Source organism: Gopherus flavomarginatus, chromosome 1, assembly GCF_025201925.1.
Source record: "Gopherus flavomarginatus isolate rGopFla2 chromosome 1, rGopFla2.mat.asm, whole genome shotgun sequence".
NCBI lineage: Eukaryota > Metazoa > Chordata > Testudines > Testudinidae > Gopherus > Gopherus flavomarginatus.
In genome coordinates this window covers 220,634,089-220,660,833 of record NC_066617.1, presented here as the reverse complement: position 1 = coordinate 220,660,833, position 26,745 = coordinate 220,634,089, and the positions used below count along the sequence as shown (strand labels likewise).

General features: G+C 43.9%; 1 protein-coding gene across 2 annotated transcripts in view; it reads right to left on the bottom strand.

Annotated features, from left to right (window-relative positions):
* The window catches only part of TASL (TLR adaptor interacting with endolysosomal SLC15A4), a 94,346-nt gene that overhangs the window by 17,750 nt on the left and 49,851 nt on the right, over positions 1-26,745 (bottom strand). The window contains exon 1 of one of the 2 annotated variants that reach the window (XM_050936716.1): positions 8,699-8,729. The exons of the other annotated variant lie outside the window; for it this stretch is intronic. The gene's annotated coding sequence lies outside the window, so the exon portion shown is untranslated. Of the gene's footprint in view, positions 1-8,698; positions 8,730-26,745 lie in introns of those variants that run through there. 2 annotated transcript variants of the gene reach the window in all.

The window sequence follows — 26,745 nt, the reverse complement described above, 5'->3', positions numbered from 1 at the left end:
GCTGCCTAGCATGTTGGCTTTTGTGAATCCTATTCTAAATCTCCAATCTTCCCCATTCATTTTATAAGGAACCTAGGTGCCTCACCCAGGCTTTGTGAATCCCAGTAATTTTCTAGCTGCCTAACCATTAAGTGGGGTCGCACTCAGCATCACCATGTCTAAGTTTCTTTGTGAATCTAGCTCTAGTTCTTCAGCTCATAATTTGGTCCGAAGGGTGAAGTGGACAGCTATAATTCAGGCTCATTGGGAGGATTACCCTTGGGAAAACAGAACACATTTACCATTTTTCTTTTAAGTCAGATCTTCTTAATAAAATCAAGCCATCTTAAGGACAACACTGCATTTTGAGGTTTGAGGGCCACCTTAGCTCTTTCATTTTTACCATGTAATGGAGCTCAGATGCATTGCCCAAAGTTGTGGGCTGCCTCTAGCTAGTTATTCCATGAGTGATGCCATACTGACCCTGTCAGAATACAATAATCACATCCATGACCCTCTAGAAAGGAGATCCATTGAGACTTAAGAGAGCACTGGGTGGTTTCCAGACTGCCAAATATTAGAGAACTACTAACCGCCTTAGTTTCTCTTCCTACTCAATCAAAGGAAGAATGGATATATTTATATTTATTTTTATTCTCTATTTATATTTCACTTCTCTTCCTAAAATCACGTAAACCTTTTATTTGCTCATTCATCTAGCATGTAGTTTGTTTACATAGTTCCAAAGCATGGGTGATGCGTGACTCCTGCATTTGGGGAGGCTGGGCATGAGCACCAGAAGCTCCCTAGAAGTGGGGAGCCACCAACACCTGGATCATGGCCCCACCCCCTGCTCCACTCTGAGGCCCCACCCACACTCCACTCCCACTCCAGCCCAGGCCTAGCTCCCTTCCCCGAGACTCCACCTCTCATGCCTCCTTGCCCCCTCCCTCAAGGCCTCCCCTCACCCACTGCTCGCGCCTCTCTGCCCCGAGTGGTGGGTGGCGCGTTCCTCAAGGGAAGAGGAGGAGTGAGGGCTGGATCTCAGGGGGGAAAGGTGGAACAGGGGTGGGAAGAGGAGCAGTGTGGTCAGGGACATAGCGGAAGAGGATGAGCAGTTGTGGGGCCTCATGGTAGAGCTCAGGCAGGGCTATGGCCCAGATGTCCTTTCAGTGGCAGCACTCCAAAGGCAGCAGGCCAGCACGCCTCCAGGGGGAGATCCTGTTTGGGGATGCTTAGCCTCCCCTGGCCTCTTACACCCTCTGCCCATGTTCCAAAGATATAAATGGAGACAAAAAGACAGGCAAGGTCTTTCCTCTCAGAAACTTACAGCTGAAGTGCCCGATCCTGCACACTTTGCTCTGACAAAATCTCCAGTGAAATCAATGGGAGTTTTATTGGAGAAAGGACTGGCTTAAGGGCTTTTTTGTGTAAGCTGTTCTGCATTATCTTCTTGCTATCAATCATCCCCTTCACCCAGCTATGTTCCATGTTTCTTCTCCAACTCCTGCTATTGTCTCGTTTGTCCCTGTGCACAACCCTTGGATGGCGAAAGCTCCACAAATTACAGTAAAACGATCACTTGGATTATTTACTGTTTCTCTAAGGTACTTGTATGGCCCCCATCACTGTAACATCCAAGTGTGATGTTACACTCCATATTCTTCATAGAAATATTGTTATGATATGAATATGGCATAACTACGATACGTTTTATGCAAGATGGGTCATGTGAGATATCATTGGAAAGGTTATGATTTGCTGAATGTGGCTCTCCAGTTTGTGTATCTGTATCATTTCTGTATCTGGAGTTAGGATTATTAACTATGTAACAATTATAACTGTGTTTTCGCCTGGGAAACACCCACCAGACAAGAGGCAAAGAGTCTGGATGAGCCATTTATGAGAACAATAGAACTTTGAAAATGCTAATCTTACTCCTTCCTGAGAAGATTACTGGGATGCTGCATTGACACAGCCGGGTCAAGTGACTCTGTCACCTGGTACAGGACAAAGTCTTAACTTGCTGGTACTTCTCCACTGTAGGAGGGATGGGGACCAAACAAAGGATTCTCGCCTTAGGTATGGCTGGGGAGGGGGTTAATCTTCACTCTCCTCCACTGCCTGCCAGGAAGGAAGACTGGTAAAAACACCTGGAGGGAAAGGCAGGGTTGAGTTCAGGCTAAGAGGGTGGTCCAGTCTGTAAAGACAAACAGCTGGAACTCTAAGCTACAGAAACTCTGCAACTTGCCTAAAACAACATTGAGGGTGAGAAATTACATTTTGTAACCTGTTTCTTGAGTGTATTAAGCCTAGTTTGTGTGTTTTGTTTTATTTGCTCAGTAATCTGCTTTGTTCTGTTTGCTATCCCTTATTATCACATACAAGTTACCTTTTGTAGTTAATAAACTTATTCCTTGTTTATAACATAACCTAGTTTGTGCAATTCATATGGGGGTGGGGAGAAGCTGTGCATCTCTCTCTTCACACTGAGGGAGAGGGAAATTTTTATGAGCTTGTGCTGTGCAGATTTTTCTGTGTAGTGCAAGACAATATTATTTTGGGTTTACTCCCCAAAGGGGGTGGGCATGTGAGTGTTTGGTGAATCTCCGAACTGAATTCTCTCACACAGAGCTGACTTCTGTCTGTGTCTGCAGCTGGGTGTGGCCTTACGTGTGTGTACTAGAGAAGGCCTGAGGGTCTGGCACAGCATAAGCAGGGTGAGGAAGCCCATGCTAGTGGAACAGGCGGGCTCAGTGAGACCCCAGCACATAAAGTGGTATCCTAGATGGAGGATCGAACCCGTCACACCAAGCACCTCACATTTTCTAATGTTTTTATTCTCCTAATACCCTCTGAGGTAAGGATGTTCTATTATCCCAATCTTACATATGGGAAACTGAGGCACACACAGGCAAAGTGACTTGCATAAAGCCGCAGAGGAAGTCTGTGCATGTTGGCGGATAGCACTCTAATCACACAACCATCCTGCCTATTTGGGGAGACCTGGGAGAGAGTGGCCATAGCCAATCTTCCTCAGCCTGAGCAGAGATCTCCAGGATGCCAGGTCCTTGAAGGTGAAAATAAAAAGGTGAAAAACAATGCAAGAGAAATATCCTTGAAAGTCAGTGAAGGTTCAGACTAGCCAACCTCTCTAGATATGGAGGAAGGAAAACAATTCTTCAATTCCAAGAAAAATAGCCGGGAGGGTGCTCAGGGCTGGAGTAAGGGGTTGGGATGTGGAAGGGGATGCGAGGTGCTGGCTCTGGGAGGGAGGGGGTTCTGACTTGGGGCAGGGATTGGGGTGTGGGTGGGAGTATGGGGTCTGGGAGGGAGTTTGGGTGTGGGAGGGGGTTCTGACCTGGGGCAGGGTATTCGGGGTGCAAGCTCCGGCTGGGCGACGCTTACCTCAGGCAACTCCGGTTAGGTGGTGCAGTGGGGTTAAGGCTGGCTCCCTGCCTGCCTTGGCTTCATGCTGCTCCCACCAGCACTGCCCCTTCAGCCCTGATTGGCTGCAGTTCCTGGCCAATGGGAACTGCGGAACCAGCGCTGGAGGTGCAGGCCGCACGCAGAGCTTCTCTGATCACCCCTGCACTTAGTGGCCACAGGAACATGCCAGCCACTTCCAGGGGCTGCATGGAGCCAGGCAGGCAGGGAGCCTGCCTTAGCCTCAAGCCCCTGCTGCACCACCAACCGGACTTTTAACGGCCCGGTCAGCAGTGCTGACCGGAGCTGGCAGGGTCCCTTTTCAACCAGGCGTTCCAGGTTGAAAACTAGACACCTGGCAACCCTACACTCTCACCCTAATACCGTGCATTTCAAGGCAGTTCACCCAGGACAAGGAAATGTTGGAGCCTAAACCTCTTCTCTGTATTTCCAGAGGTGATATGGAACCCACGTCCACTTTGGGCATGAGGGGTACTATATTGGATGCTTCACAAGTACTAATGGCTCCAAACACTATTCCTAACATCTCCTGGATTAAACCACTCTTAACACACATCACGTAGAAAGGAATCATTACTGGGCCTGTGATATGACCAATCGGTAGGCCCAGGAGGAAGTTAATAACTGAGCAACAGCTTGAAAATAGGTGAGGCCTTTAATTTAGGGATTATTTCAGGTGTAACAGTGACAGGACAGTGAGCTGCAGCCCTGAGTGCATGAGGAGGCGATGGTTGAGGACTTGCCTTTATTTCTTGGGGGTGGGGAGGAACAGGGGAGAGAATTCCTTTCCCCAAGACTGACTCATTAGAGCCCAGGCATCTCCATTCCGCCCCCTCCATTAACCAGCTGGTCTGGTTCCCTTAGCTAATCCATTATTTTCAGGCTGATTCTGAAGGGAAACTGGCTTAATATAATGTCAAGCTTTCTGATGACACTTTCACTGAAAGTATGAAACAGCTGACTCCTGAGCTCCTGGAACAAGACAGACATTCTAACATAGAAGCTTTTATTCAGTCGCATTGTGCAAAAAGGAATCTTGCATCACATTTCTACTGTACTTCTCAACCTACTACTGTGAGTTATTAGGGGGAAGATTTTAAGATTTTACACAGAGCGGTTTTCACTGGAAATGGGATTGTGAAATAGATGGGGGCATTCCCTTTTGTGTTCTTACTGTATCCTTAGTTCAATATAATGAAGTATATACAACTCAGGATTTTTAAAACAATGTGTGTAAAATACCAAATAAGATTTGGAGAAATTCAGGCAGAACTGCTGTGGCATAAGGGCTGGTTATTTCAGCTGTACTGAAAGATGTGTGCACTAGCTATTTGGAGCCATCTAGTGATACTTTAGTTGCATGCAACTTAACTAAAATAACGTGTTTTCCAAATACTGTATCTTATTGGGGGGGGTTTATTTGTTTTGCTCTCTTTTCCGTTTCTCTTCCTCTGCCCTGGCTACTCTTATTTCTTTCAGCTACCAAGAAAATAAACATTCAGACTGGGCCAAACTAATCCCTGGTAAAACTCCAGTGAAATTAGTGTCTGAATTCAGGCAGTCTCTGTGGTAGGGTTACTCCTGAAATGAGTATGGCTCACCATACAGGAAATTTCAGTGCAGCAATAGCAAGTGTGGTAGAACTGCTGAGTAATTAAGACAGTACTGCCAATGTTTTTCCCACATGGCCAACCAGTTCACAGAAGGGCACTCATAGGCATTGCTTTCAGTGTTGTTAAACGTGAGTTCTTTTGGTAAAATCAGCTCTCTAGAGCTGACTTCCATGTTTCAGACTCCAAAGGAGAGGAAACAAACATTAGGAGATGAGACAGCCACTATGAACTTGATCAGTTCAAACTACAAGTATATAAGATTATATTATGCAGTAGAAGTGACGTTCATGGATGTGAGGGAGGAGAGGTTATCATGAACAAATTTCTGGAAGGCTGGTGAAATATGGGTAAAGTGGAAGGCTCAGGAAGTAGGATTTTGTTGAAAGAGTGTCATAGACCTAGAAGAAAAGAGAGAATTCAAAGAGTCAGGTATCCAAATAAGCACAAAGAGGCTGTTTTAGGTAGAGGGATCAGCATGGAAGAAGGAGGCAAGATAGGGATACACGTAGTAAGAAAATTAAAATTTCTAGGGATAGAATAGAAAATATGAGACGATATGGCCAGGAAGATGGAAGAGAGTGCCAGTCAGTTGAGCATCTCCAAAAATGAAGGGAGAGAAGGTGCACTAGATTCTGGAATAGACAGGAAGGCCCTGAAAATCTTTGAGGATAGAATATTTATATGCCTGCTTTTTGGTACTGAGGGATGGGAGGGAAGTGGAGGAGAGTCAAGTGCTTAGTCTATATTCTAATGTAGCTGCAATGGAAGCTTCCAAAAATCCATGAAGAGAAATGAGATTGCAAGAACCAGAAGATCAAGGCTACAAATGGTTAAAGATTAAAACATATTAGGGAAAAGTTAATCATCATCACATTATCTACATGCACTGTATTACCAATGCTGCATAATAAAAAGTTGTGTAAGCATAATAATAAAATACATTATGTATAATTATCAGAGTAGATAAAAGTAATAAAATAAATACAAGAGATAAGGCAGAGGAACAGCTGGCTGGGGAATAAAGAGAGGACAGTTATATGGTTAAAGCAAGGTCTGAGTTGGATTCTCAGCTCTGTCCCAGGCTTCCTGTGTGACTTTGAGTGAGTCATTTAACCACTGTATGAATCAGCTTCCTCATCCATAAAAACAATACCCTCTTGCTAGAAGTTTTTTAAATTAAATTAATCAATGTTTATCAATTGCTTGGCGATCCTTAGAGTAAAGGTATTACGCATGTGTAGTATATTATTATTCTATAGATAAGGAAAGCGTGATCTCTGTGGCCTCGATCATGTGAGGGTGGGAGGGAAACAAAGTAAAGAACTTCAGAGTGGTGTTTAAGACAAGTGAGTTCAATAAACATTAGGTCAGATCAGACAGTACAGCAAAGCCAACTTTAGAAGAAGGAAGTAGGTTAAGTAATTTCAATTGCCATTGATCATTATATGGTCAATCTAGTTCTCATCTCTGCCATTTGGAGAATACCATGACAGCTTGTGGATTTCACCATATTGGAATAGGGTTCTGCCGATGACTAGATCATTCATATTACAGAAATCAACAAGCCTCTCTCTGTTTTCATTCATGGTACCACACCATTACTCTGTCATTGTTTGTGTTGTCCTTACCGAATTTGGCATTCAAGTCTTCCATGACAATAGTTAGGTCGTGGCATAGTACTCTCTCTCTATCTCCGCCTGTAATGTGAGATAGAATTTGTCCTTTGCTTTTCATCACTGTCATATGTCAAAGCACTGAATCAGAGTAATATTACTGTGTTTCCCTTTCAGTCTGTCTCTCATAAGGTTGCTGCTGATGGATTTCCATTCAAGCAGGGCATGCTCCACTCCCTTCTTCAAAAGGATGGCAACACCCTCATGGTGTTGTCCATCATCTCATCCAGAATACAGCAAAGTTTCTTCCAACGCTATTGTTAATCTTCCTGATCCCGTCCATCGGCTCTCGCTAACACCCAGGATATGTAAGCTGTAGCTGCTGTGACCCGAGTTACCTTCCCTGTTTCATACATTGTCTGTACAATCAAAAAAACAAGTTTGGTTTTTGTCTTGGTGTTGAGCACTTCAATCTTCATGCCAGTGGCTTCCTTTTGGCTTTCATCACTGGCAGTCAGACAGGTCATTTACTCCTGAAGGCAATCACACACAGTAATGGTTGATTTCTCCGCCGCTGTTTCCGTAACATATTTTGGTTTTTATGGGACAGGGTTGTTAGCTCCTCCCCCAACCTGGAAGACCAGGGTGTCTGTTTTGCCTGGCCCCTCCCACACAGGCCAATCCAGCATGGTTAAACCTGCCAGGAGCAAAAAGCCCCCACCGACACAAACTCTGGGGATTGTTAGAGCATGCAAGCTGTCCTGCCACGACAAAGAACGGACACTTTTTTGCTTTAAGTGCTGCTTAATGCTTGATTTCAGGGCCAGATGCGTCTCTAGATTCCAGAAATGGCTGGCACCTTTAATGAGTTGGCAAATAGTTTGCTTTAGGAAGGAACTTTAGAAATCATTAGAAATTAAAGGTGTTTTAGTATCCACACCAGTTCAGTATGTTTTTGTTGCATAATTTCATACCTGGATGAAGTCTGGATAATGATTTACAAGGACTGAGAATGTAAATTGGTTTCAGCTCCAAACTGAGCAGCCATTTTAGGAAGACTTACTGAGCACTCAGGAACTCAGAGATGTTGACTCTAAGCACTTTGAATGCTATTGTGTATCAAAGTAAAAGTAATGCAAAAATGTTTGCAATGTAATTATTCACACCCAAATACCATGGTAAGATAAGAAGCATCTGACACTAGGAGAGCACTTTGCCTTCTGCTTTATAGCTACTAGTACAAGTATGGCTCAAACTCATCCCCCTCCCCCCGTGTGATATATTGCACAATGTCCTATGCCATTTCATTCAGAGCAAAATGAAAGACATGTTGCAATGGTTTCAGGAATTTTTGTTAGTAATAATTCCCCTGTGTGAGGACACAGTAGACATGAAGTTAACTGTGTTCTTTCTATGCAGGATTCAGTCCTCCTCCAGCATACGCAGGGTTGCTTGCTGCCCTGAAACAGGACAATTGCCTAGCACTTATGCTGAGCATGTGGGCTATTGAGTGGAGAATGGGCTAATTCCACATGCTGTACTACAGTGGTGTCCGTCATGTGGCTCTGGAAGCTTAAAACCATGGCCCTCAAGTGCAACTGTGTTTGAAAAGAAAATTTGTATTTGAATATGAATTGGGGATATGGCCCCTCAGGTTTGTCCTGTGGTTTTTAAACTAAAATGGCTGAATCACCCCTGTCACCATGGAGAGGAGGTGGGGCACTAGCTGTCTCCCTAGGTGCCTCCCGTTATATGCACTATAACCCATGAGGCAGCTGTAGTGTGAGCTGGGTGCTCATGAGCAGCTGCTTTCTCTTTGCTGCTACAGCTACTCCTCTGCTAGATTAGTTGTTCCCCAAAATTATTTGAACTGCTGGTCCAGTAGCTCCTCCCCACAGGCTGGGGGAGGGGCCTTCAGTAACAGGCGGGCTTGTGCCTCCCAACTCCTGGCTTTCAATAGCTGCTCCTCTGCTGGCTGCCCACTGCATCTAAAGGGAGGGAGAGAGGGAGAAGTAGCTCTAGCTGCTCTGTTGCCTGTTTCCCTACCAGGCTGTGGGATTCCTCAGGGAGAGCTGAATTGACTATCTCTGCCTGAACTCATGGAGACGATCTAGTGAAGGATAGTTCTCCTCCTGCATACAGTCATCCAGGGCATCCTAGGAGAGAGGAGAGGAGAAGCTGAGAACCATCCACCAGTTACAGCCCCCAGAGTCTCTCCTGCAGACCTGGCACAGGTTAGAGCACCCTGTGGACTGCTCTAACATGCGCAATCTGGCTATGGTACCCACAGCAGAGCACAATGGGAGCAGAAGAGGCCAGATAATCTGCCTTTAAGTATTAATTTTGGGCTTTTTGAGGTAATATGTTTGACCATCAGGCTTAAAAGGTTGCGCACCCTTGCTGTAATACATGGTGAAGGGCCACAATCTACTGCATGTTGTGATGAGAAAAAGTAGGCATATTTGTAGTGCAGAGCAGGGGAGGTGAATACCCAACCAGTGACACTCTGTTTGCCCTTTGTCAAAAAGTGTCTGGTATGCAGCCACTTGGGAGTCCAGAATTTGCTTCACCTGCAGCCTAGAAGAAACAGCCCTTTCACGGTTATTCTTATTCGGGATCAGAAGATATTACTTCTTTCCAGGCTGCCAAGTCTGCAACTTCAGGGGATTAACAGCCAAGGGGTGTGTGAAGACAGGTTGTCCATTCCATGAAGGAGATCTAAATGTTTTTATCATCATCTTATGGCTAGTCCAGGGATCCCTAACAATCAGTATACAAAATCTCCATCCTTATCTTGTGTCCTTGGCAGCTACATATTAAGTTGCTGCTCATTTGGCCCTGTGGCTGGTATATCTGCGCAGTTAGCTTTCCAATATCTGGTGAGATGTTTTTTTAAACCCAATAGCCGTAGATGACTCATGGCTCTTGATATGGAATCTAAAGGGAAGAACACCCCATGTCTCTCGTCTGCCCAGCAACACCCCACCCTGTACCCAGCTCAGGGCTGCCACACTCTCCCTGCCCCATCAGAATTACCTGTGAGGTGAAGAGGAGCTCTGTCCTTCTCTCGCTGCATCTCCTCTCTCCTCCTCCCCACCTCTCCCCCACCAGCATGTTTGGCCACTCTCCCTAGCAACCAGGCCCAGGCAGGGAGCGGAAGGGAGCCACTGCTTACACAGCTGAAGCTGGCAGTTCCAGGTTGCTGCTCCACACAACACAACGGCTTCCTGTGAGAGATCCTGGCAGGGGCAGTGGCCCGTCCCACCTCCTCTGCTTTCCTGCCCAGGCTGTCTGCTAGGGACATGAGCTGAGTGATCTGGAGCCCACTCTTTCCCCTTCAGCATGTTTCTGGCTTGCTCGGCCCTTGACCCAGCAGCCAGCCTCAGACAGGGAGCTGAGGGGGCAAGGCAGGCCGCCACCCCTGCCAGGCTCTCTCTTAGGCAGCTGCTGCACTGCACAGAGCAGCAACCCAGAGCAGCCGGCATGAAAAGTGGCTGGTTCTGCCCCTTCTGCTCCATGCTAGAGCCCGGCTGCTAGGGACAGGGGCTGAGCATGCTGGGGGGCAGGCACAGTGGGAGAAGGACAGAGCCCCTCTCCATCCCGCCCTGGCAGGCCAAGCAGAAATCTGGAGGGGCGCTTGACTCCACATGCCCTCCCACCATGCATCATTTGTGCCTAGGGTTGCTAACTTTCTACTCGCACAAAACGGAACACTCTTGCCCGGCCCCCTACCCCGCCCGTCCCCTGAGGCCTCGCCCATGCCCCACCCCTTCTCCAAGGCCCCGCCCACTCCATCCCCTCCACTCACTGGCTCATTTTCACTGGGCTGGCTCAGGGGGCTGGGATGCAGGAGGGCGTGAGGGCTCTGGCTGGGGGTGCAGGCTCTGGGGTGGGGCCAGGGATGAGGGGTTTAGGGTGCAGGAGGGGGCTCTGGGCTGGGGGGTTGGAGCCAAGGGGTTTGGAGTATGAAAGGAGGCTCTGGACTGAGGCGGGGGTTGGGGTGTGAGAGGAGGTACAGGCTCTGCACTGGGGGTGCTGGTTCAAGGGTTGGGCCAGAAATTAGAGATTCAGGGTGCAGGAGGGGGCTCCAGGCTGGGGCAGGGGGTTGGTGTGTGGTAGAGCTGAGGGCTCCAGCTGGGATTGTGGGCTCTGATGTAGGGCCCAAGATGAGGGATTTGGGGTGTAGGAGGGTGCTGTGGGCTGGGATCAAGGGATTCTGAGGGTGGGAGGGGAATCAGGGCTGGGGTTGGGAGTTGGGGCCTAGGAGGGGAGGGGTCAGGGGTGCAGGCTCTGAACTCTGGGCTCCTACACGGAGGCATGGCCAGGTAGATCTGCGCGCTGCCCCATCCTCAGGTACCTCCCTCACAGCTCCCATTGGCTGTGTTTCTGCTTGGGGTGGGGGTAGCCCCCTGGCTTCCCCTATGCATAGGAGCTGGAGAGGGGACATGCCACCTGCTTCCCAGAAGCCATGTAGTGCAAAGGCTAGCCGGGAGCCTGCCAGCCCGCTGCGCAGTGCCACCAACCAGACAGTCAACGGCCCAGTCAGTGATGCTGACAGGAGCCGCCAGGATCTCTTTTCGACCCGGTGTTTCGATCGAAAACCGAACACTTAATCACCCTACCTATGCCAATAGCCTCTCAAACATACCAGTTAAAACCAATCAATGGAGAGGTTGGTTTTGACTTTATGATAAACATCTATGTCCATGCGCTACCCCCTGACATTTGGCGATGGATGTAGAACATACCACGGGCAGGGGAAGTGAGCGTCTCTCTTTTCTTGGGATCCCACCCATAGCACCCAGCTAAGTATTTACATATCTGACATTTACAGGATATGTAGTTGTTTCATGTTTACATCATGCAAACATCAGCACATAACCCTCACCATATAAAACAGTTCAGAGCTTGCTTCCTACATAGTTCCTGCACAATGATGTAAGCCTCACATTTAATATTATGGGATTCCTGCTTGGGCAGGCCACTTAATCCAGTATTCTGTGCTAAAAACAGATCTTCCTTGGGTTAGCTATACATACATTTTCAAAAAAAAAGTCTCCTTTGGTTGTCAAGATATGTAGCTGAACTGTCTTTTTGCATTAGGCCCCAGATCAAGCCTTAATGTACAATCATTAATGCTATTGTGTAATTCTTAAATCTTTCACTCTTGCCCCAGAAGGTTACATGTGCAACATGCTGCATTAGCAGAGACCACCAAACATTGCTTAGACTGCCTTAATCATCAAATTCATCAAAATAAATCCCTCAGCACATACAGGACCGGCGCTAGGGGTTTGAGCGCCCTAGGCGGACGGCAATTTCGCCGCCCCGCGCGCTGGTCCCGCGGCTCCACTGGAGCTGCCGCAGTGGTGCCTGCGGAGGGTCCGGTGCTCCGTGGCTCCGGTGGAGCTGCCGCAGTGATGCCAGCAAAACGGCGCCCACCATTTATTCTGGCGCCCTAGGCGATTGCCTAGGCTGCCTAAATGGTAGCGCCAGCCCTGAGCACATACATATAGAGTGAGCATGACATAACTGCACCACAAAGCTCCTCTTTTATTACAGGGATCTTGCTACTAATATCAAAATCTACAAAGAAAAGATAAGCAAATGGAAAAATAGCAGCAATTCATCCTGAAATGAATATGAAAAACATCCTCCTGTTTTGGTGCCATTCGTGTACATAAGTTTAAGGAAAAGCTTGCCTGGCTCACTACAAAAAGGTCACCCACTCTGAGAGTAGCTTTCCAGTGATTTGGGTGTAGTATCTTGACGATGGATGTTGAGGTGCTCAAAGAGAATGAGATCAGAATTTTCAGAAACAATTCAAAAGTTAGCCCCCAGATTTAAAACAAAACTGAATATTTGTCTCTATACAGAGCCCTAATATAGATTTAATTGCCTAAGTATGATAGCATATAATTCTGCTTGTTTCACAAATATTATGGTCTATAGTAATTTGGGGTTTGGTCAGTTTATCTGGGCCCACTTCCAATACATGTATGATTCTGTGTGCTATCTGACCAAGTTTTCTTCTTCAATTTCATAGTTTGTACTGTGGTCTTCTAGCAGCTCATCAACTGGGGTTGCATTAGCCCATTGATTCAGACATATGGTTTAACTCCTACTAGCATGAATGGAAGTTACACACATTTGGTTAAATAAACCCTATATATATTCCAATAATCTGGAGGATTATTCACTCATGGTAATTAGTTGTCTTTTTACTATTTTCACTGTGTTCTTGTACTACTCTAATGCAAAAACAAGCTCTTTGTTTTTAACTACATCAGTGTGTTTTTTGTTTGTCTTGTATTATAGAATCAATAAAGCTTTTAATCACAAAGGGTCAAATCCTGTGAAGTCTTCAAACAGTTTTTATTCAGTCCTTATTTAGGCAAGACTCCCATAAACATCAGTGTAATCAGTGCATGAGAATGGACTTATGGCTTTGTCCTCTGATGGGTGCTGCATACCCTCATTTCTCATAGACTTAAGAGAGTTCAACATCTTCCAGGATGGGACCCTAAATAAGGACTGGGACCAAAGTATGTTGTAAAGTAGGAAATGAAAAGAAGGAATTCTAAACCCATGCAAATGTATCATTGTATACTGTTTTGAGTATATAATGCCTGAATTCTTTTGACTATGTCACGATATAATTTCTCAGTAATTTTGGTACTTATTAGCAGCATCCTCTATTTAACTGCAGACTGTGCCTTCAAATATTGTTCATAATTTTCATTAAACAAAGCATTGTATCAAATAGTTCACATTTCTGTGTCTGTTCCTGTTGACAATTCATGTACAGCAGTCTCATGGTTCTCTGTCATTGCTCTTATGAGGATTAGGTGGAGAGAAGTCCATAATGGATATTCTTTGTTTTTTAATGTAGCCACTATTCTATTATAAAATAAACACAGCAAACATACAGAGATAATTAATGAAGCTCCTCAAGCAAAGTATTATTTGCTGTAGTAATTCTGTAATCAAGGCTAATTCTACAATAAACATGGCAAAAAAAAAGAACACATAAATTTCAATCCAACACAAACACCAAACAGCACATAGACTGGGCATAAATTAAGGCAGAGGTCCCATGCTTGCTCTTTATGAACTCAATGAAAAAACTCCCATTGACTTCAATGGGAGCGGGAGCTGGCCTATAAATATTCTTGAATATTCAAACAGTGGTGAACTAAGACTCCAGGCACCTAGTAGCTTGTCTTACTAGCTGGATAACAGCCCAACCGCTATTGTGTATAGCAGAAATAATAGAACTAGGTATACAGCACATGAAATCAAATCTCAAAGACATGGCTCATGTTCAGTGTGGGCTGAAGCTGACTTCTTGCCTCATGAAACATGATGGAAATACCAACATAGAAGCAGGTAAGGGTTGCAATTAAATGTCTTTTATACTGGTGTTATCTCATCATAAGTATAACCTGTGCGTGCCAAATGAACAGCCAGGTATGAACTCTTCTGTAGGAGTCATGTCATTGCATAGGTCCTTTTCCTTGATTTGCAATAAAATCTAGGAGCTAGCTCTTTATTGGTGTAAATCAGTGTAGTTTCATTAGCTTCACTGGAGCTATACTGACTTATACTATCTGAGTACGTGATCCTAGGATTTTATCTGACGCCAACATCATGAAATATTAATTACCCCCCAAAAAGGGAATATGCAGGCAAGTGAGTCTTTTGTAGTTATTAGAATGTTATTAAATGACATGGATGTAATCAACTAATAGAACTCTAGCTTCTAAATGTAAATGACTTACACAGGCTATACCCATTCCTTAGGCTTTATCTACATTAGCACTTTAGTCAGCAAAATTTTGTTGGTCAGGGATGTGAAAAAAACACTCCCCCCCCTCCACCTGACATAAGTTTCACCAACAAAAGTGCTAGTGCGAACAGTGCTATGTCGGCAGAAGAGCATCTCCTGCCAACATAGCTACTGCCGCTCATTGGCAGTGGTTTAACTATGCCAATGGGAGAGTTCTTTCCTGCTGGCTTTGAGTAGCTACACAGGAGACCTCACAGCAGCACAGTTGCAGCAGTACAGCTGTCAGGTTCCCTAGTGTAGACAAAGCCTTAGACTGGTAGCTTCACTACATAATGTGTAAAAGGAAACATTTGAAACTACTCAAAGAGCAGAGCTTGCTAGATTGTTTGTATGCTTGATGGATATATAGTATGTTATTAGATGGTTCAGTCCTGCTCCAACTGGAGTCAATAGAAGTATTGTCAAACATTTCTGAGGGAATGGGATTAGGTCAACAGGAGAAGTTTAAGGACATGAGACTCTAATCCCACAAATAGTGACCCACTCTAAAGATTCATTCCTGAGTGGTTGTGCACATCATCTCAATAGGAGTTGAGAGGGATCAGTGCACTGCAGCATTGTCCAGTGGTTTGAGTACTAGCCTTGGACTTGAGAGAGCTTGGTTCAATTCCCTGTTCCATCACCACAAACTGTGTGTGACCTTGGGCAAGTCACGCAGGCCCAGATTCTCAGAAGTCAGTGGGAATGAGGTGCCTAAATAATTTTGAGGATCTGGGCCTTAGTCTCTCAGTGTCTTGATTTCCTGTCTGTAAAATGGGGATATTAGCATTTCCTTACCTCACAGGGATTATACATTAAAGATTGTGAGGCATTCAGATACTATGGGGGTCACATAAGTAACTAAGGTAGATCAATAGACTCTAAAATAGTGGGCAGTTCTGAATTTCCAAAACCTTGTGTGAAGATAAAATATCATACTGCAGGATCAGCAACATCATTGCCACCCTGTAGCAGAACAGCAGAGGCTTGGGAGAGAATGTTGGTAATGTCTTTTTAAACATTTTTATAAATGAATATATTTCTATAAATGATGCTGTCAGATGTTATAAAATAACCTACCCTGCAACGCTGAACTCCATTTCACTTTTAGAGCCCACTGTAGACATGTGATTGCTCCAGCCTGAAATCCTACTCATTTATTCTGCTTTATTTAATTTGTATTAGTTGTACGTGAACGTGGAACTCAAACCAGCGAAGGATTAATAAAATTAGCTTGAGACAGAGTGATAGCCTTGGGGTTTTCACACAGCTCTGCTAATGCTTCTTGTTCCTGATGTGTCATTCCCTACTACATCAGTCCTAGATTTTTTAAAAAACTTATTTATGCACGCATTTCGGCTAGAGTTTAGGATGAAAATCACTAAACTCATTTTCAGTTCTGACCTGAGCCATAGTTTACAGAGAGCAGACAGCTGCTGGTGTTTACAATAATTCATCCTTTTTAAAATGTTGCTACTAATCACAATCTATCAGTTTTACTTGTACATCATTTTTGGCAACATTCACCTGTCTATTATAAAACAATGTATGTGAAATGATGCACTGTACAAATTCTCTCTGCCTTGCTTCTGTGGAGTTAAACTGGAAGACAGTGCAAGGAACAGAGCCCAGGGAAAACTGTACTCTTCTCGTGTGCTTTTGGGATGTGAATAGGCTGAATTCAGTTGACTAAAGCAGTAAGATAGAAAACAAAACATGGCTTCTGGAAAACTAGCAGAAGGCTCAGTCTCACCTAACACTTCTCTTTAATATGATAAACTTTTTCATTCCAGGATCCTACAAAGTGTCTCTTACAACAGTCAAATGCTTCTGAACTAACCAAACTATTGTTTGTTTGTATAATTCTCTTCATTTCTCCCCATGAGGAAGCAGAGGTCATACCCTGTATGATGAAAGAAAAGACCCAGAATCCCCTGCAATGAATGAAGTACAGCTTACCAAGGAAAGTGCTAGCATAAACAGTCTCTTAAATCAATAGTGACCACTGATTGACCAGTGAAGGCATGAAATAGCCTTCCAGGACAGTACAGGTCAGGTCAAGTTGAAATAATTATTATCTCAAGGTTTGTTGATCAAAATGTTTTGCAAACTTTATGATAAGATGCAGTAGATATTATTACACCAGTTAGTGACTGTGGGCAGAGGCAGGGAAACCCAATGGTACTTTCAGGTAAACCTAAGCCTTGTTGCAAGAAACATTGCAGTTCATTTTAAAACTTCTGCAGCACAATACAGAGAAAAACTTTTATCAGTGTGGATGGAAAAAAAAAGAAAACAGAAAAAACAGCTCAGCAGAAGAGCATTAGTGTTTTTATACATTTCTAAAAAAATAGTTTCTCCATGTTGATTTTAAAAGCATAGCATTTCATCCAGTTACTGTTCATTTATCATTGGTTTTATGGTAAATTACTTACAGAATATAACTCAGATATTTGCTATGAAGAAATACACTTCTTTATCAGTTCACTGACTGATAATACAGCAATTAAAGTGGGATTTTATTTCAGTAAATAAATCCTTTTTGCTTGATTTCCCTGAGCAGTAGCAAAAGAGGATAACACATGAATGAGAGATGCTAGTACATATTCTAGCTGTTCTTTGCTTGAGCCTTACTTTTCCTTTCCTCTATTAAATGCCACTGTCCACCTTTTACCAGACATTCATTTTAAAATATCCTCCACACACTTACTATCATAGAACAAAGAACAGATGGTAGAGCTTCTAAGGGAAAGAAATATGGTTGTCTACCTAAATAAATAGATGGAAAACACCAAGATCTCTAAATGGCCTTGTCCAAAAAAGCCTGGGGTCAGAGGAACTGAGTATTGGCAATTTCCATTTGTGCCACAGCGGGAGCTTAGTATGCTAGCAAAGTCCCTTTTCCTGCTGTAATAACAAAGATAAAATGAATCAGCCATATGAAGATAATTTGCATAAGCACATAAAGATGAAAACCAGGGAAAGGTAGGAAGGAAGAATTATTTATCTGAGGGCTCAGTCAAACCCACTCTGCAGTGACCTATGTCTCTTTCCCCTCATATTATGCAGAACACAGTCCTTCCCTGAAGAAGTAAATGAGTTTCCCCACTGTATTCTTTCTGTCTTTGAACACTAATGAGTGGTGAATTTAGAGAGAGTTAAAGGCTCAGTTCTTGTTGAAATTCATTACTAACAGAGCACTTGGACCTATGTGTCTGTTTGCACTGCATTACTGAATTTACCTTAAGAATTTTACAGTATGTTTCCTTTGCACTTTTTTAGTTCTTTCCATCCATGTATCCTAATTCTCTTCACCAGCGTAAAGTAATCTAGCCTCACAATAACACTGTGAGGAAGGGTAGTCAATAGGTGGACTGCGGGCCAAATCTGGACTGCCAGATGCTTTAGAACAGACCCCAAACTCTTTTTATTTACTTATTACCATTATTATTTTTTATTATTATTTTCTCTGGAATCTGGACCTTGACTAGACCTTGCCCAAGAATTTTGGACCTCGTGAAAAAATAATTGACTACCCCTGCTATGAAGAAGGTCTGATTATCCCCATTTTCCAGAAGAGGAAGTTGAGGCATGGAGAGTTTAAGTGCCTAAGGACAGAGGGACAGAACTGAACCATCTCTCTTGACTCAAAATCCTGTGCCTCAGACACAAGACCATCCTTTGTCCTTGGTTTGTACTTTTTTCTTAAACCATTGGTCTTCCTTTCAAAGCTAACAGGTGTGCCATGAATGCCAAGACTTCACAAGTACACTTCTAAAGTAGAATATTCAAATATACAAAACCCATGCGAAATAATTGCATGTGAAAAAAATTGCATTTTCCAGAGCTACCTGCAAGCCCTAGGTTGTGCTTCTATAGTAGCTCTGCAGTGTCCCAACTGTGTGGAGTTTGGAGGGAGTGGAGTGGGAATGGCGAAGGGTTGGTAGGATTGGCTGTGTTCTTCTGTTTAGCCTGTTCTAATTCCATGCTCTGCTGGTGTGCCTCCCTTTGGAGCTCTATTTTTCTTTTGTGGTCCACGTCTTTGGCTTCTTGCTCTCTTCTGTGGGCTGCCTCTTCCCTGGCTATTTCTGCATTTATTAGTTCCACTTCCTTTTATGTTCGTTGTCTCTTTCTATGGCTTCTAGCTTCTCTTGTTCCTGCTTCAGGGTTTTTTTGGAACTCATGGTTCCTGTTTTCTTGTGCTGGTTGCCTCCTGATGCTCAGTACCTGAAATGCTGCAGCTCAGGGTTGCTTGGCAACAGACTTTCTAACACTTTTCAACTAGTCTTTCACGTTTAAGTTAGAACAAAAGAAAAACCTTTGATTTGCACATGTGTTTTGCTGGAGTTCCTCTTGACTCACAGTTGGAGTCCCGTTGTTTAACAAAAAACCCTTGTTAAACTTAATGTCTTTGCCTTCAGGCAGTCTCTCTGCGCAACCAGAAAGGAGAAAAGAAAAAAAAATTGTTCTGGCTGTAGTTTTAAAAACCCTCTCCCCTGCTTACAAACAGCTAGCAGAGAGAAAAGAAGAAAAATAATAATCCTACTGGCTTTTGGATTCTTATCCCACTTTTACCACCATGTCATGATATAATTCCCCAATCTGAACCTTAGCGTCCAAAAGATGGGGTACCAGCATGAATTCCTCTAAGCTTAATTACCAACTTAGATCTGATAGGCAGCCACCACCCAAAAATATAGTGTTTTGGGGCACTCTGGTCCCCCCAAAAACCTTCTCTGGGGACCCCAACACCCAAATTCCTTGAGTCTCACAACAAAGGGGAATAAACCATTTCCCCTCCCCCTCCTTTCTTCCTCCCAGATCTTTCCCGCCCTGGGTACACTAGGAGATCACTGTGATTCAAACTCCTTGAATCACAACACAGAGAAATCAGGTTTTTTCTCCCCCTTCTTTCCCCCTCCCAGGCTTTCCCTCCATGGGCTATCCTGGAGAGATAGACAGATTCAAGATCCGTGAGTCTAAAACACAGAGGAAGTTCATCTTTCCTCCCCCACTCCTCCTTCCCTTCTCCCACCAATTCCCTGGTGAGTACAGACTCAGTTCCTTTGAGCCTTAACAAGGGAAAAAAAATAAACAGGTCTTTTAAAAAGAAAAGCTTTTAATAAAAGAAAGAAAAAGTAAGAAATCTCTGTAAAATCAAGATGGAATATTACATGGTCTTTCAGCTTATAAACATTAGAAAGAAGTCTCCCCCCAGCACAAATATCAATCAAAATCCATCCAGCAAAATACACATTTGCAAATACAGAAAACAATCAAAAGACTATAACCGCCTTTTCTACTTAATACTCACTATTCTGAATATATAAGAGACTGTAGCAGGGAGATAGGCAAGAAACCTGGTTGCACGCCTAGTCCCTTTTAGGACCCAGAGAGAACAAAGCAAACCCAAAAAACACAAACAAAGGCTTCCCTCCACCGAGATTTGAAAGTATCTTATTTCCTGATTGGTCCTCTGGTCAGGTGTTTCAGTTCACTGTTTGTTAACCCTTTACAGGTAAAAGAGACATTAACCCTTAACTATCTGTTTATGACAGAATGGGTTTCTGTCCCCAAACCTAAAGAGGAAAAACAGTGGAAGTTTTCACAATTTGAAACTATATTCATTTGTGCTGCTGTCCCTCTGTGCTGTGGAACCTTCTTCTGCGGACATTGTGGGGAGTGAAGTGGAGTGTCCAGTAGCACTACTCCTGCAGAAGCCCTACTTGCCAGGGATCATGCAGCAATACAGGGGAAAGGGCATCCACAAAGATGCACTCTGCCTTCTGCGAACGCCCTGAAATATGAGAGTTCAGGGGTTGAACACCCAGCTTCTTCCATGGAGCACACAAACTCCACATCCATATGCGACAACATATAGGAAAATCCACACATCAAACCTGAGAGCTCTTTCACCCCTTCCCCCCACTCCATTCCCCCAGCAGGTTCTTCCCATAAAGAAGCAAAAGCTCTTCCCCAAAACCATGAAGAAAAGCTTACAGGAAGAGAAACATCTTCTTCCCAATGAACATATAATAATCTCAGATGCTATGAAGGCCCAAAGCCCCTCTCATTATACATAAGACACAGGAATGTTGCCTCCTTTCCCCTACCTCTTAAAAGCTTCCCTGCACCTTTATAGATTCTGCAGTTTTCTGTAGTAACTTTGATTTACAGGTCTTGAAGAAGTTTTGGTTTTGCCCTGACTCCTTTCACATTTCCAAAGACAGTACAGACCTTTCTTTGATTTTAGAGATAGTTTGAGGTTCTGCATAGGACTGTTATAGTACTGTTAGCTGGTTTGGCAGCATAAGAGGTTTTAGCTTGTACATAAAATTTGGAAATGGATTTTATAGTAAATGGCAACAATTTTGGCATGCAAACCAGGGGATAAAATGTTTTATAGCTATAAGTTCTGAGGCAGAGAATACCCAAGACCTTGCTCATAAGTATTTATTTCTCCAGTAATTATTTATTCTAGTTTTCCAGAAATGTTCGTTTTCTAACTATTCGATTCTTTTAATATATTATTTTTGCCTGGTTTTCCTTTTTTCCTTTAGTTATATGACTGGTAATTACTTTACATAGAAGAGTTTATTGAATTAAGCAAAGAAGCACTCAAGATAGCCCAACATATTCTACTTCTTAAATTTGAATTAATTTAATCTAAGATTTGCTTTTGGCCACAAGAATAATGCAAAAACTGACCAATGTGTGACAGAGCCTTTGTGTAAAAGGTCATCATGAGGCAAGAGACAAACAATTTTTTCATACCAATTCAAAAGAAAATGCCTACATACTACAACACAGCTATAAATTTCAACACTACAATTGCAGCTTCATGATTCAGTGCTTCTGGCCAAATGCTGGCAGGGTGCTGCACATAGAAAAAACCCAGCACAGCGAGCATGGAGAGGAAGTTTTCCACTTTAATCTTGACTTCCCCAACATCCACAGAGAAGCTCCTGCATATTCTTTATGACAGAAACTATAAATGGTCATTTTAAGGTGGGGCCCTAGCATTTGGAGCATGATCTATTTGTAGGTGCCGCCTGACCCTAAGAGAACCTGTGTGCCAACAAGTGCACTCCGACACAATTATTCATGCTCTCAGCAGGGCACAGGAGCGCATGTGACCAATGACCCAGAAAGTGAGTATGCATCAGTGCTTATGATGTGCACCTGTCTTGGAATAACGTGCAAACTGAGTTGAAATATGGTCAATACAAAATTGGAACAAATCTGTGTAGGATGCTGAATATTTGGATTCAAGTCGCTGGACTCTCAGTCACACTAAGAGCCAGCATGGAAAGTTGTGTTGACAGCTGACATCTATGGCTTAATTTACACTGTCACATGCTAGGACAAGTCTGGTGCAGTCACATTTTGCCCTTTACTTGGGTCAAGAGAGAAGAATCAGTTAGGAAGAGCAGGATTTAATTAGATGAATTCATCTCATTTTGCTGAGATGAAAATCTGCTTCTCTTCTAAGGTTCTTTAGCCACTGGATTTTATGCATGTGTTTAATTCCTCTTGTGACTGTAGCTTGAAACAAAAATTTTGTCTGAAGCTAGTCAGTGAATTTGTGTCAACCAGAAACTGCAAATAAAGCATCCGTCTGAAAAATTTTGTCAGTCTCTACTCCCTGTGTCATTGATACTAATATGTACCAGGTTCCTACTCAGCACTCACTAGAAATTGGTTTAGATGGCTCTTAATATTTGCTTTCGCAATCAACTTTGTCATTTTTCTTGTGAAAGAATTCTTTTGAGTCACTGACTTTATCTCAAAGAATTATTTCACAACAAAACCAACTCCACCCACAACTGCTAGGACACGCATAAGAAAAAAGAATCGTCTGACAGGATACTTACATTGCAGACAAAACCACACACTTGATCATTACATTATTGTTTCAGGAAAATAATGGACTGTGAAATACTTGACAAACATCACATCCACCACAATCTTTCCAGTCCCTGAAATCCAGCCACCAGATAACGATCACATCAGCATACAAAAGGGGCACCATTGTCATCCTCAACTGTGATGACCACATCGATGAGGCCGACACTCTCACTCCAACTCAGAGAAGACCCCACACTTCAGTTCACCCAGGAATTCAAGAATACCATCAAATTTCCCAAACAACTCCACGAGAAACTCTACAACCTCATCCCCATAAGAACCCACCCCAGGGATGTACTACATGCTTCCCAAGATACACAGACAAGGGAACCCCAGACAGAGCCATCATATCCGGCCACAGCACTCCTACTGAAGGAGTATCAAAACTCATAGAAACCATCTTAAGCCATTCACCACACAAAGGGATAGTTTTCTCCAGGACACAACAGACTTCCTCCAGAAACTCCACAACATTATCAGCCTTCCTCAGAACAACATTTTTGCCAGTTTGGATGTCTCCTCCCTCTACACCAACATCCCTCAGAATGGGAGCCTCACTGCCTGCCTCAAATATCTACAAGACAATGGACAACACTCAGATATCCACACAAACATGTTGCCAAACTCTCTCATAACAACTTTACATTCAATGACAAATGTATTGTCCAAACTATGGAAACAGCCATGGTTATTAGGATGGCTCCCCAATATGCAAACCTTTTCCTGGGCCACATGCAGGAAGAATTTCTGGACAAATACACAATTGAACCAATGATATATCTGACATAGATCAATATTTAAGCTCTTTTTACAACACCCCCACACAACTACCAACTTTCTGCACTCCACTATCAGTTTCAGCAATGGAATCCTACAGATAACTATATACAAGATACCTGTGGATCACACACTTATGTTCACAGATCCAGTAACCACCCTGAACACACCAGAAAGTTTGTTATCTACAGCCAGGCACCCATGTACCACTGAATATGCTCGAAGGAGAAAGTCCAGCATATACACCTTAACACACTTAAAACTGTCTTCACCAAACAAGGACACTCCACCAGATTGTAGATCACATCATGGAATGGGCTATCCAAATACCCTGAAAGAATCTGCTTCAATACAGAAAAAAAAAGCCCCTTCTGACAACCTGAGTTGTATCCTTTCACCTCCTACTGGAACCCATTCAGGGTTTCCTTAAACAATTACAACCAATACTTGATGGAAACCACATCCTGAAATAAATCATTCTTGAACCTCTTCTTCTGGCTTTCAAACAGCACCCCCTAACTCACTAAGTTCACCATCAGAAGCAAACTTCTCACAGACCAGGACTCACCAACTCTAAGCAGTACCAGACCCTGCCAGAACAACAAATGCAAAACCTGCAGACATATCTCCATGGCTATAATGATCAATACCCACCACAACACCCCTTTCAGGATCCATGCCATCCACTTGCCTAGCACAACATACGATGTACCTCATACAGTGCACTAAATGCCCCAATGACAACTATGTGGGTGAAACAAGATAATTACTACATTATTCATTGAACTCACAGAGAAAATTGGTAAAAGACAAAAACACTCTGTGACCTGTGGGAGAACGTTCAATCACAAATCAAGACCTATCAGTCTTCATCTTCAAAGGAAACCTGCACAACACCTTCAAAAGGTGAGCCTAAGAGCTTAAATTCAGAACTTTGTTAGATACTAATGTAACCCTTCTGCCAGTCAGACTTGGCAGCAACAAGGGCTGGGTTCAGTATCTTGGGGTTCCTTTTCAACAATACCACACAAAACTGGCACGAGACCCCACCCAGTGACCTGGGACAATTACACACCTCCCCTTGGGCGCCTCTAAGAGGCAACACTTCCCTTCTCACAAGCACAGAGTCTAAGTGTAGCAAAAACAATTAATAAAAGGAGGGAAATAATATGGCATTAATTTGGGGAAAACACTGCAGACAGGATTTATAAACATAAACCATGAGCACAAGATCCACCACCAAGTAAGTTGGGCAGTGTCCTTTTCCCCTCAAGTTTTTAAGTCCAGCAACCCAAAAGTCCCTTTAACGTGCCTGTCCCTTCTCTGCACCCCACTCACAGTTGCTGTCCTTGGCCAGTGCAGCCTCAGAGTTCAGAGGTAAATCTGCAGAGTTCACTTTCCAGCCTGGCTGCTGCAGGGGGGCGATGTTAAGGCTGTTCACCACGCCTCTCCACTAGCTGCGCCTCTCTGCCAGCCACCTTGCTGGCCACGCCTCTCCACCAGCCATGCCAAGATGTCTTCAGGGCCCCCTACTTAATACAGCTCTCGGTGATTTCAGTTGTTAGTGGAGAAGCCTCACTGATGGTGCACACTGGGAAGTCTCCTGCATCAGAGACACTGTCCCAAAGCAGGTCTATTACTTTGACCTAGGTATCAGTGATTTCAGCTCTGCAGCATGTAACAAGACGCCCGATTGAATCTATATTAGCTCTGTTATTACACAGTGGAGAGAAGAAGGGTCAAATGGTGTCTGGGGCCCTTAGGCAAGGCCCACACTACCTGGCAAAAGTACCTGTCCCCACCCTCTCCCAACTCACTGGGCTTTGGAACCCATGTCCCCTACCTAGCGAGTGTCATTTAGTTGAGGGTGAGTTCCTCAATCGGGAAACGCCAAGCACAGTTCTGCTGCCTTGGATTCACACAACAAGGATAACAACCCTTTATTACTCCTGCCCCAATAACAAGGAGACTGGCTTTGTCAAAAGAAAGCCTGGGGTCAGAGGAACTGAGTATTGGCAATTTCCATTTGTGCCACAGCGGGAGCTTAGTATGCTAGCAAAGTCCCTTTTCCTGCTGTAATAACAAAGACAAAATGAATCAGCCATATAAAGATAATTTGCATAAGAACCTAAAGATAAAAACAAGGGAAAGGAAGGATGGAAGAATTACTTGTCTGAGGGCTCAGTCAAACCTACTCTGCAGTGACCTGACTATGTCCCTTTCCCCGCCTATTATGCAGAACATAGTCCTTCCTTGAAGAATTAAATGAGTTTCACCACTTTATTCTTTTTGTCTTTGAACATGCCAGCCAAAAGTGACTATTTGGGCAAGCAATGCCATCATGCTGAGCACCTAGGCAAGGTGAGTGTGTCCATGCAAACAAGATCAGCTCCTGAAGTCCTTTTCAACAGCTCACCACTAGATGTCCGGGGAGAGCTCATTCAGAGTCTGCTTGCACTAAAAATCATGAACTTAATAAAGACACCAGATTTATGGCTCATTACAACAATTTATAACCCACTAACTATAAGGTGATGAGTCATCCCTGAACTAAAGCCTGATTAAGCCACATGCACTGAATAGTTATTCCTGTGCTAGGCTCCAACCAAACCACAAACTAGGAGGTAGTCTGGTGACTATCAGAGCAGATGTAGAAGCCACTATCAGAAACTATGATGAGGATGTGGGGCCTAGTGGCTGGATCTGTGGCAGTTGGGTCTAATGATCAAAACCAGGGGGTCAGAGCTGGAATCAGGAGTCCACAGCAGGATTGAAGCATAGCTGGAGCAGGACTAGGAATGTGGCTGAAGCAAGCGTAAATGTGGAGCAGGCAAAGGCTAGTGGTTCTGTTACTACTATCTGTTACCACTATCTATCAGGCAGGGGAGAGTTCAAAGCCATGAAGTGACACTCAGCAGACTGAGCTGCTGTTTATCCTGTGAAGCTAACATACCTGCCCTGAGGGTCATCAGACCAGCTCCTGGCTTGTGGACTGGCTGGAGCCTAGCACAGGAATGATTCTTCAGTATATGTGACTTAAAAAGGCTCTTGTTCAGAGATGACTTGAAGGCCCACCAGGTTAATCTGTTGAATGATCCCATAGGGGCCTAGGTAATGGGCACCTAGTTTCCTTGAGGGTCAAGAGGTATTTGAGAGCCATACCCTCTCTCTGATGGCCAAGGGAGGATGGTCTTGTTGATGGTCAGCGTATTGTTTGTTATCTTCCTTGGCAGAGTTTAGGTGTGATTTTAATTCCTCTTGATTGCAGTGGACATGTTGAATCAAATCAGAGGCCACATGGACATGGGAGAACAGCAATATAGATGTATGAAATGAGGGGTGGAAGCCATAACTGGCATAGAAGGGACTGTGGCAGATTGATCTGTGATCAGAGTTATTGTAAGCAAACTGGTGAAAGCCAAAAGTCAGAGACAATCATCTTGATGATAGTTGATGAAGCAGCAGAGATATTGTTCTAGAACAGTAGTTTATAACCTGCGATCCGTGGACCCCCAACAACAGAGTATGTCTAACTTGTGTACGGAAAGCCACTGGTGGGCCCTGTTGGTGTGTTTACCTG